Below are 13,088 nucleotides of genomic sequence, written 5' to 3' on the forward strand. Positions count from 1 at the left end.
ACTAGATATGTAACAACGTAATCAATTTGGTCCTTCACTTACTGGCCCAGCTGGTGAACTGTTCACTTTGTAACTTTCTCCTTGGCATATAAGCATGAATCGTTCACATCTACTTCGACTGATCCACCTTTATTTGGGGGGTGAACTTTCACAATGTATATAGTGCTTTGCACACACTGCGGGCGTACTTCTGTACACTTTGTAGATATGCATTTATGGATATATTATGTTGATGGAGTTTATGGGAATTGAATTTGCTACAACTTTAAGGGTGAACATTCACTGAATCTGGACACTAGATCCTGAAGATGGTCTCCTGGATTAGCACCTGTTGCGACCGAAACATTGTCAAACATCCCACATTAACCTATTTATCAAAAGACAGCTTGTGTTCAAGAAAATCTTACAACTATTTCCTTATTTTTGTCAGAGTGGCTGCTGCATCAGTGGAAGCAATTGCACTTACATGGATTGTTAGCCTATGTGGCTGTGGTTGGTGTGTACTATTGTGCTGGCTCTCCTTCCTATGCAACATTACTATGATTCTGCCTTTAGGTGTTGGAAAACTATGCTACTGAAAACACTGTGATAGTGAAAAAACAGGTATATGAATTGTTTTGCATTGCTTACGCTTGACACAGAGTATGCCTACAATCACTTGTGTATATCATTGCATAATTTAATCCTCATAGACTAGATTGATCCAAATCTACCAATAAAGAGCAGAATCATTGGCACATACTACTCCTTCAGGAGTCTCTTTTTGTATCCTACGCATTCATACCCAGTCTCTTGAGGGATTACTGGCTTGCCCTGTTCTGTGTTGAATTAGCTCTATTAGTCAATGACTGGAATATTTTGAAAATTGCCTGAACACTAGGGAAGCCTCCCACCAAGTTATACAAACAAAGAGATTCAAGTGTTTGGTTTGAAGTAATAATTCCCCCATAACACAGGCCGATGCATTTTTTTGTTGTTGTTGGAAACAGCAAAATAATGGATTTGCCTGGATTTGTGCTGCTTTGGCACCCTCCTGTGGCAAACTATTATAAGTGCTGCCCAGTGTCGTTTGTATTTGTTGTCTGCTGTCAAACTCAAAAACCACTACGCAAGATTTTCAGATGGCAAATCTGGGAGGGAAAGCAAAATGGGAAAATGACGCCCCACACCCGTAGGTGAATAGTTAAAAAAACAAAAACACAGTCGATCTCGAAAAACACTCAGACACCAAAGGACTCTATCACTGTTTTATATATTGAAACTGGTCTCACCTGGGGCTCTGTGAGCCTCTCCTCAGACTAAAATCCCATGCCAGTTTAGAAAGGCTGGAAGCAGAGGCAGTCTGAACATTAGCTTAATCCGCTTAATGTACTTTGTAGTCGCAGAGCTTCTGTCGCAGTTATTCCCTCGTCCTGCCCCCCACCGCCCACAGCTCTTTTTTCCCATGGAAAATCAATGACATCCCTGTCTGAGTCTGATAGAACTCATGGGGTGGAGGGGGGTTTGAGGGAGGTGAGGCTGTTATCAATGTTAATTTGCCGTCGGGCAGTATTCTGGTCGCGGGAACAAGGAGGGAGTTAAACAGGATACCTCGGCCTATAAACTCCATGTGACTCACTAAACATGTTCTCGCGAGTCTCGGGCTGTATAGCAGGAATGGCCTCCCTCACAAGATGCTCTCGGTGGCGGAATGTGAATCCTCAGGAGTCCTGCGCTATTGCCCCCTAAATGATTTGTAATGAGATTGCCGGATAGTGTAAATTGATTCATGAACTCAGAATCCATGTAACCCCGTTCGAAAATTGCATAACAAGGAGCATAACCAGTGGCCGTGTTAGAACTTGGGATGGTCTTTATAAAAAGAACGCGACAAGGCAACGTTTCTAACAGATGCATGTGCTTCAGACAATCTAGAGCTATTGAGGAATTTGATGCCAACTAAAACATGTAAGTGCATCCACTGCAGAGTGTGGTAAAGAGGGACCTACCCCATCAGACACCTGTAGCCTACGCTGGGGTGCGTCATCTTGCTTTTCACCAGTTACCCTATATTTAGTCTTAGACATGCCCTCTCGTGACAGGAGGATACGGTTGCCCTTGTTTGTGGTAGGATTCTTTTCCTATCCTACGTGGAGACATAACTAACGCAGACGGTAGTCTCAGGAAGGGACACATTTCTCCTCAATGCTTTTTCAAAGCCCTCCCAGAATGATCGTACCTCTATAGTGGGATTGGCTCGAATGTGTTGTTATGAGGTATACGTCTGGCTACCAGTCTATGTCTTTGTGTGCGCACATCTGTCTCTCTTTGTAATTGTGAGTTACCATTGCCTATTCTGTGATGGAACCGCTGGCATAGCCAGGGTGCCAGAAGGCCTAATTTAAGCAGGGAGTATTGCCCTCCCCCAGCTGCTTGTACGTAGCTAAATGTATTCATTACCAAAATGGCAGCTGAAAGTGAAGCTGCATAGGTGTGGCAAATGTCAGAACAGACGAACAAGGCTAGTGAGCCCTGCTTAAAACAAGTAAAAACCAATTCAATTCCCCCTGCCTCACAAACTGTGAAATAGGTTTTCAGCATACCTGTTCGAATTAGCCTTTCTGCAGGGTCAGCCCCAACCTTTTTGGCTTCCTTTTCCTCTTTTCCTGACCTCCTTTTTGCTTGCTTTAGGACTCTGTGCACTTTACCACTGCTAATCAGTGCTAAAGTGCACATGCTCTCTACCTAAAACATGGTGACATTGGCTCATACCCAATTGGCATAGAAACCTTAGGAGCCCCTAGGGAACCCCCTACCAGCTTCTAGGCTGGAAGAGAAGCTTGCCCAGTGGCTCTGCTCAGGGCCTCCACTTCACAATGACTGGTCTGGGGCCTGGCTCCTGACAGCTGTCAGTGGCCTCTTTTGGTTGCTGTCCTTGTGGACAGAGTTTTGCCTGTGTTGGGGACAGAAGTCAGACCCAAGAAATGGAACAGGCCACATCACTTTGTTGGCCATGGTGGTACAGTCTGTCTACTGGGATGCATCTGAAAGCAAATTAAAGTTAGGAGCTTCACAGATGGGGTCCACAGATGAGGAGAAGGGTTACCCATCGGTCAGTTCAGTGGGACCAGAGAGTATAGATAGAGGAGCCTCACTGAGTTCAGAAAGGTGTAGAACCTGCAAGTGCCCCTGCAGTAGTAGGCCATTGTCCATGTTCTATCGCCTTAAGCAGGGAAGTCCATCAGAGTGTTGATTAGGCTACCCTGGCTTTAGGCTGGTAGGGGGATATGTTGGAAATGGCCTTTCTGCAGGGTCACCCCCAACCTTTTTAGCTTCCTCCTCCTCTTTTTCTGACCTCATTTTGCTGGCTTTAGGACTCTGCACACTTTACCACTGCTAATCAGTGCTAAAGTGCATATGCTCTCTCCCTAAAACATGGCGACATTGGCTCATACTCAGTTGGCATATTTAATCTACTTGTAAGTCCCCAGTAAAGTGCACTACATGTGCCCAGGGCCTGTAGATTAAATACTACTAGTGGGCCTGCAGCACTGATTGTGCCACCCACATAGGTAGTCCCTTAACCATGCCTCAGGTCTGCTATTGCCAGGCCTGTGTGTGTATTTTCACTGCCAATTCTACTTGGCATTTACAAGTACTTGCCAAGCCTTAAACTCCCCTTTTTCAACATATAAGTCACCCATAAGGTAAGCCCTAGGTAACCCATAGGGCAGGGTGCTATGTAGATAAAAGGCAGGACATGTACCTGTGTAGTTTATATGTCCTGGTAGTGTAGAACTCCTAAATTTGTTTTACACTGCTGTGAGGCCTGCTCCTTTCATAGGCTAACATTAGGGTTACCCTCATATACTGTTTTAATGGTAATACAAAATCCTGCTGACTGGTGAGGTTGGATTTAATATTATTATTTTAGAAATGCCACTTTTAGAAAGTGAGCATTTATCTGCACTTAAATCCTTCTGTGCCTTACAATCCAAGTCTGGCTAGTTGACAGCTCCCTTGTATATTTCACTCAGACAACCCCAAACACAGGATGCTCAGTCACACCTGCACACATCTGCATACTGGACGGGTCTTCCTGGGCTGGAAGGGTGGAGGGCCTGACACATACATTTGAAAGGACAGTGGCCTGCCTTCACACAATGGACTGCCAAACCCCCTACTGGGTTCCTGGTAGACAGGGTTGAACTGAAAGGGGACCTGGTGCACTTCTAAGCCACTCTTTGAAGTCTCCCCCACTTCAAAGGCACATTTGGGTATTTAAACAGTGCCTCTGACCCTACCAACTCAGACACTTCTAGACAAGAGACCACTGGTGAAGAAACTCTGGACCAGAACCTGCAACCTGCCAAGAGGAACTGCCTGGCTGCCCAAAGGACACACCTGACTACTTTTCTGCAAAGGACTGCTGCCCTGCTGTTGCCCTGCTTCCTTGCTGCCCTCTGGCTCTGCTGAGAAGTGCTCTCCAAGGGCTTGGATAGAGCTTGCCTCCGGTTCCTTGAAGTCTCAGGGCGAAAACAACTTTATCCTGCAAAGAACTCCTTGTGTAGCAAACATTTTACGCACAGCCTGACAGAAAAAGGCACAGCCTGCTTCGTGGTGACAAAATCACTGCACACTGAACTGTAATGATGCAGCCCGACTCCCCGAGACGAGATTGATGCAGTGCCAGCATTGTGACCGGAACTTCGACGCATGGCCCCCTGGATTGATGCATAGCCAAACCGGAACAACGCAGCCTGACTCCCTGTGAGAAGAACCGACGCAGCCCCTGCCGTGCAACAGAAATTTCCCCAGATCGCCCATCGGATCGACACAGCTCCTGTGACTTCATCCTGCATGCGCAGGATTTCTCTGCATCGTCCCCAGGGAGTCCAAATTCCCCGCAACCCGAAGAGGATCCAAGTCTTAGTGCTGGAAATTGACGCAAGGTCCTGACTGCGTGGAAAAACATTGACACATCACCTGTGTGCGCCCGGAGAAATTGACGCACACCTCCCTGTTTTCCACGCATCTCCTCCTCTGCGGCCCCTTGCGGATAATTTTGACGCAAACCAGGTACCTTGTGCTTGCAAGAGATCCTTGTTGCTTTTTAAAGACACTTTTTTTTATCATATTCTAAAGTGATAGCTCAACGTGTACTTATCAAATCTTGATTATTTTGACCTGCATTTTATCAGATAAATAATCTATATTTTTCTAAACGCTGTGTGGTGTATTTTTGTGGTGTTATACTGTATTATTGCATGATTTATTGCACGAATACTTTACACATTGCCTTCTAAGTTAAGCCTGACTGCTCAGTGCCAAGCTACCAGAGGGTGGACACAGGATAATTTGGATTGTGTGTGATTTACCCTGACTAGAATGAGTGTCCTTGCTTGGACAGGGGGTAACCTAACTGCTAACCAAAGACCCCATTTCTAACAATACCTTATTATCACAGGGCCTTCTGTTTGCACAGTTGCTGTGGGCACTTTTGTGTTTAGGAAGCTGTGAGTGCTTAGTGACATGATATTTACAACATACAATAATTTTATAGTCTCCTTGGCAGCCTTTCTTTCTCAAATCTCCACTCGCCTATTTTGCAGATAACTTCATGGTAGATATGGCCCTACAACAATAAAAATGTTACTGGTGAAGTTCTATGCCTTGTTTTTGTAAACCACAAATTGGGGCACTGCTAGCAACCGATTCACATAAGAACAATATCCATTGCAATTCAGAAAAAATAAGCACCAACAACAAGAAACCCTAGTCATAGCTCTATCCTTGCCCTTGAATTGCAAATGGAATCCACTCCAGGGAAAACATGAAGATCTCGAGAACAGATGCTGCCGATATATCAGGTTCTGGAACCTGAAAGAAGACATAGAATGAGCGGATATATCTGCATGCCTTACAGATCTCTTCTGGGCACTCCAGAATGGGACCGTGCTCAAGTGAACCAGGCAAGCTGCGAGATATTGTGTCTAAGATGGAACATTTCAGACTGAGAAGAAAATCTTGCAGCTGCTAGTAATCATAAATATATCCTAATAAAGGGCAGGATGTGCTCCTGTTACAGGATTTTGTCTGGCCCCACGCCACAATAATGGGAAAGTGTACACCATGGGTACTCCCATTTTCCCAGGGGCCACAAAGTTTGGTCTCTGATGTGACTGAGGGCCCTACTGGTGCCAACAAAGTGGCAGTGTTGGGGCGGGGGAAAGGATGGGTGTGGGGTGTCAAGGTGTGTATAGGAGCAGTGAAGAATATACATTTAGTGGCTGAACTTCAGAATGCGAAACTAGAAAACCTAAGACTAATCCCAGCTTCCCCACATTTCCAAATTGTGTGATCCTAGGCAACTGTTTTATTTCACGTTCTCTCCGTTTTCTTCATTATCACATACAAGAGGAGCTCAAAATACAGGACGTGGGCCGTACAAAACCTTCTACTGTGTTTGATTTATTAAACTATAATATTGTTCATGTATAGTAGTAACCCAGGCCACCCAAAGAGTGCAGCGAACAAATGACTTGTCTCTTAGTTCACTCTTGGCTATGTTGTCAGTGTGTGGGGAAGAATGAATGTTTTTGAATTTATGTTTGAAATCTGACTCTTTAAAAATACTTCTCAATGCACCCATATAATCTGATGTACAAAGTGAAATGGTTCTGCGCCTTAATGAAGTACACTTTTTGAATTTTCAAGAGAGCTTCTCATATTTTTACACTTTCGCTGCAAGATGGCTTTGAAAATGAAGGTGTTTTTAAAGTTAAGTGGTGCAAGACAACCTAGTTACCTCCTTTCTTTAGCTTCAATTAATCTTTAAATAAGGGCTTACCTGTTTAATTAAGATTTATCAATGCTAGTGCTGAGTCAAGTACACAGCAGTCCAGTGCTGCTGTTGACCAGGTGGCGTACGTAAAGTTCAGGAGAGCTGCATGCAGCCCCTTGACTTGTCTCTTAGTTCACTCTTGGCTATGTTGTCAGTGTGTGGGGAAGAATGAATGTTTTTGAATTTATGTTTGAAATCTGACTCTTTAAAAATACTTTAAAGCCGTACTTTGAGTATCACTGGTAAACCTCTCACCCAAGACTTACAGCATTAACAAAGTAAATACAGATGGATCTTCCCTGTGCCTCTGCTACCACTGGAGAGGTCTGGACAGAAAGTTTAAAGAAGCAGATCAAGGCTAAGGCCCTGGGTCTCGAGTTTGATGCTGGAGTGCAGGAATGACGCTGGAGTGCAGGAACCTCATAAGGGCATAGGCAATGGTTAATTTGTAACTAAAAATGTGCCAGTGCCCAAAGCTCCTCTGAAACACGCAGCTGCTACAATTAAATGTGGGAGCACAGAATACTGAGGCAGCATAATCCTGAAACCATCTCTGGCCTCTTCAGCCCATTTACAGCCACTCCCTGCCCCTTTAGCTCACTCTTGCAGCTGTCTCCCTTGGTGATGCTTTTCTGTCTTTCTCTTCCTCCTCTTGGCCCTCCAAAATAAGTGCTGGTGCCCAGCACCCGAAACCACTAGCTCAAATTAAGCACTAGGCATAGGGCAGGCAGAATGACCCCAAGCCTCAGCTGGAGAAATCAACTAAGAGAAAATCAGACAAGGCCTCAACATGCACGGCAAAAGCTGGGATGCATGCATCTTCCACTTCCAGATATGGGCGGGTGGACGGCCTATGTTAAACTTGATGCTGGGTGACAGTACTGATGGGTGATTACATACATTCTTGTGTGCATCTAGGCGGATGGGGCGGATAAGGAGGTGGGGGTGGTGACATTAATTTAAAATCTGTTTGATGAGTTGATTGTAAATTATTTTCTACTTTATTCTTTGCCCTTTTGGCCATCCTTAATTTTGTTATTCGAGAAGTGAGCAGGGCAGTTTACATGACGCACAGAGCACAAAGCAGGCAGCTCTTACAGCGTATCTTTTAATAGCCCCTCCTCCTTAGATAGACTGTTATTGTTATTTTTGGTAAATGGTAGCGGGTAGACACCCCTTAACACGAGGCAGAGCATCTGGCAATATACTGCTCCTCTGGACCCCAAAATATTATTTCCTCAGGAAGCCATCTTTCGCCATCCAACCAATTTAGGATATTTCATAGGAAATATCCTGTGCAATTTTGGGCTTCGACTCCTACTAAAACCACCAAGACGGCAATACTGTGTAAGTCCTCAAAACATCAAAGGGGTCCCGTGGTTCTTACAGACAATGAGAGCCGCTTTCTATGAGTGAGTCTAAAATTCGGTCCCAAATTCATCACCTTCATCAATATCAGTCCCCCTAATGTAGGACAGTTGTGAACATTGCACTGAGAAAGGTTGTGGGCAGGGTAGAAGACGAGGTGGTCCTGGTTGGTCGGGGGGATTTTAACTTGGTGTGGGATGCACAGTTGGACAGGTTGGATGGGGCGTGAGGGGGAACAGGACCTGCTTCTGTTGCCCTGAAGCAACCTTTTGACAAATGGGGCCAACTGATGCCCATCACTCGACCCACCAACGCGAGAGGTACTGTACATCTGATTCACATGTACATCAAACATATTAACATATAGAGGTTTTTTATTTTTCTCTGAGGATCTGCTTCATTCTTCCCCCTCAGATGACATTGCGGATATCTCTTTGAACTGGAATATTAGAGCGGGAAATGGAGGTAGATTCTGATTTAAATTGGCTCCTGGTCCATTCCGACACCCTGCAGACAAGTGGGAGATGCAAAAGTCTATTGAGGAGGCCATGGGCAAAGGTGAACTTGTTTTAAAGTGGTAATAACAGAGCTGACCATATCCAATACTTTCAGAACCGTGAGGATTGCCAGGATACAAGAAATCACATTAACTGAAGAGCTGAGCGAACTGGAAAAACAGCATAAAGATTACTGTACAAGGAAGGGGAAACACAGGATCGCATATATGAAAGGGTAGCTTAAACTCCAGAGAACCAACAAGGCCCTGCACATGCTGTTAGAACTGAAGCAACCATTCTACAAAAAGGATACAACATACACACGTTGTTAGCAAGAAGGTTTAGAAGAGTAGGGAGCATGTGGGCAGTAATCAAATAAAAAGGTCCCGCTAACCTTAGTAAGCCTGAGTACTGGAAAAGCATTTGACTGTGTCCTTTGGGAATGTTTGGAAGCCCTCCTTAAACACAGAGATCTGGGACCAATATGATCATGTGGATCAAACTCCCCAGGCCAGAATTAAAGGTAACAGTTAGAAATCTGAACAATTCCACCCAAGAGATTGACCAGACAGGGATGTCCCCGACACCTCTACTTTTTGCAGTGGTGGTGAAACCATGCTGCCCTTATCTGACCCGCTAGTGTCAATTGGGAGCTTCTGCCTAAACTAGAATGCTTCGAGCAGGTTTCAGGCTATAAAGTTAACAGACAGAAATGTGAAATGTTCAGAATTAGAGATCGCCTAGGATGTGAGGCAAAAGATAGGCAAAGTCTGGGAAAATCAAATACCTGTGTATACAACTAACTAGCGAGAGATTCGGACAAGAAATGTGTATATATATGGATAGGGCAGTGGCGGACAGGTTTCCGTGGGAGTTAGCTTGGCTGAGCAAACACCTCAGACCGCAAAATGTTTACCTGGCCCTGCTAATCAAAACAGTTATGGACATTTGGGATGGAGTCTCTAGGATGAAGAGTATGCTCATCCTTTCCCTTTCCAAAGACCACAATACATGATAACTTCAAATTCACACCACGGCTTTAGAAGAAGAACATTAGAAGATGGCAGAATGGGGAATGTATGACCATCTCTGATCTATTTTACCATGGACAGATCAAGCCCCTTTCTCATTTAAAAAAAGGACTTTTGCTTAAATGAGGTAGACTGACCACATTAACTCCAGATAAGGCATTGGGTTCTGCATCCCACCAACAAGTAGGCTGCCATAGGAATTTAACAACATTAGAAAAACTTGTAAGAACACATTTTGGGTCCAGATGGTTGGAAACTGGACTGATCAAGAACCTAGAAGAACAGCGGGGAAATGGTTTGGAGGAATATTCCTAAGCATCTCAGAGGCATTTCCACAAACTGGTTAGGTCGCATGACTGGTACATGACTGGTACATGACACCGGAGAGGCTCCATCTGATAAATTCTGAGGCCATGCCCACCTACTGGAAATGCAAGTCACATCCTGGCACGATGCGTCATATGTGTTGGAGCTGAACATCAGTTGATTCCTGTCTGGAAGGACACTGTAGGCTATATTACAGCCATCCTGGCATACTAGGTCAAGGAAGAGCCAGATCTGTTACAGTTCGGCGTAACTCAAGCATATTACATTTATGGAAAGAGCAATACACCTGCTGGAATAAAAAAACATTATGGGTGGAGCTAGGAACCTGAGGCTTCTTTACTGGTAATTTAACCTGCAGGCCTATTGGGGGTGAAGGGGTTGGAAAATAATACTGCTGCAAATTTATGTTCGGAATATATCTCTACATACCAATGGGAATCGTTTTTTTAGGACCTTTATCCTAATGGTGGTTGTTCAAAACTTTAACAACGACATTAGGTAAAAAGAAAGACTGGAAATGTGGATGGCTGCATTTGTTAATAATCTAAACCCTTTAACTTGGCCATCACCGCACCAATGATACTCCAAGAATCAGAAATCTCTTTCCTAGTGACAACACTTAACTCCTATTTGTACACTTCAGTGCCTGAATACCTGCCAAATAAACCACTAACACTGGATCCTGGAGCAGCATGCTCCTCACCAAAAAGCATTTCAACGCTTAAAAAGCATTTCAACGCTTCATCAGGGGAAGTAAGCGCGATTAAATGCCAGTACAATACAGTAGAATATGCTTTTCACACATGCCACTTGTCCCAGCTCATCCCCAATTACACCAGGTGATGTGAAGTACCCTAGTAATAAGGGAACTAACTGGAGCTTTCATGAGGGGTCAGTGGGCTTTTTGACAGAAATGCAGTAACAAATAACCACTCTCCTGCACTAAAGAGCCTGCTGACCATACGCTCCCATAAGCTGGTAAGTAGGCAGAATGTTGCATTACTGGCATTTGTAGTCTGCTCAATCTGCCATTAATATGATTTTGCAGCATTGTCAACTGTCTGAGGGTTGCCAAGAGATGTTGTCTGAAGTTCCTATTGCATACAAAATCTAATTTAACATGTGTTGACAGGTTTTTGTAATTGAGCATTTGATTGTTAGTCACATGAAGCCCATCATCAAAGACTGTCATGTTTATGTTGAGCCTAGGCAGCGTGTAAGCGCTGTCTCTTGACATGCAATCTACATCTGTCGGCTTTAGTAACACCCATCTCAGACCCATCACTTTCATTCGTTTCTTGGCCTGCCTTTCAAAATTCCCTTGATTTCGTAGGAAAATGCTTCCTGTTTGTCCCGCCTTGAGGCTGTTTTGTTACCTCCTTGCAGACTGACCCTGTTACATGGATGATTGCACAATCGGCCATATAGCTTAGTCTGGTGCACAATGTTTTTCTTTTACCTCGCCGCTTCACGATGCGTGGCCATATATTGTTTCTTCCTCTTCCTTGTTTTGAGCATTCTGCTGTTTTTTTGTGGTGTCTGAGCGCTTTACATGAGGATGTGAAGTTTCATATAGCTCAAACTCAATCAGAAGAGCGCTTTACATAACTACGTATATAGAGCGCACTCAATCGGAAGAGCACTTTACATCACTATGTGGTTACAAATAGGGCAACCTCGTACTTATTTTTATTTTCAAAAACCATATTACTCTTGTCTCCCCTCCCTCATAAACTGAATGCACAGCATAAATGTTTTCACAAAACGGGCGCCGCATTTAATTTTTCAGCACAGCGCCCGAAAGTCATTGAGGATATGTTTAGTTCAAGATTGCAGGGGTGCAGTACCTTATGTGGCCAAAAGAGGTCCCACGGGACACCTAGGGACAGCCTGTGGTACTGCACCCTTTCCCCGCTTCGTGCACATTAGAACAGTAAATTTCAGCCAGCATATTATAAGTGTAAAAGCATTAACATAACCATGTTCTTCCTGATTACATTTCACATGTTTTACGTAATCTTGTTTTTTTTTGGTCCATTCTATCCAAAGCATTCCCACTGTAATAAACGCTCTCCGTCAACAGATGTCTCAAATGTGGCGTAGCGCCAAAGCTGCTCCCTTTGTAACTGGGGAACAAGGTTTGAGTATCTGCGTGGGTTCTCCATCCCTTGATTCTGGGCAATTGACTTAATCTTGGTGCTCCTGTGAAGTGCTTCGATGCCTGCTGGTCGAGTTTGTGCTATATAAAACAGCAAAATACCCACAGTGATTTTGGAAAAGATTTTAAGCCAAAAGTCGTCCAGCATGAAGAATTCACGAAGATGCGAGCTTGAAGTTGCTTAAAATGTATCCCCTGTCATCCTTTGTGGCATGGAAAGATGCTTTCAGTGGGGTATGGTGCTGTTTGTCGGCTTTCACCAGGAATGTTTACACACAGTCAAAAACGCGTCCACACTCCCTCCCTCTCTCTGTTTGGAAAGACTTCAAACGTGTTGGTCACTTCACAAAGTAATATGCTTTATCCCACTTACTACACCTACAAATCAGCATTCCTCTCTCTTTCCGCTGCTCCTTAAATCCCTCACCTGTGCGCTGCTTACCATATAATAATATGTTTTAGCTACTGAAAGGGTGGGATGAAAAAGTGTGTTTACACAGATTAGCGCTTGTCATGTTGATTAAAAGCCATTCCTCCATTTCCAACTTCCTTTTAGTAACAGCAGCGAGGAGATGTCAGCCATCATGACTCAATTTTGTCCCATGTAAAGCTCCATGTCTGTCGTAAACTCTTTAGCAAATAATTTTCAGGAGAAGAACCATCTTCATAAGATATACTCTCCCAGCTACTGACAACTGCAGCCTAGTCCCCTTCCCTACATGTGCAACCACATTTATTTATCATACTTTTGCCCTAGTTCTCCATTAGGGCATCTTAAGGATTTTGGGAACCCTGGGCCAAATGTTTTTTCGGGGCTCCTGTTCGTAACAGATTTGAATTTATCATCCAGTTCCAGCTCTTTCTCGCCCTCTTTGGCCAGGTCA

This window comes from Pleurodeles waltl, chromosome 2_2, assembly GCF_031143425.1.
Source record: "Pleurodeles waltl isolate 20211129_DDA chromosome 2_2, aPleWal1.hap1.20221129, whole genome shotgun sequence".
NCBI classification, from domain to species: domain Eukaryota; kingdom Metazoa; phylum Chordata; class Amphibia; order Caudata; family Salamandridae; genus Pleurodeles; species Pleurodeles waltl.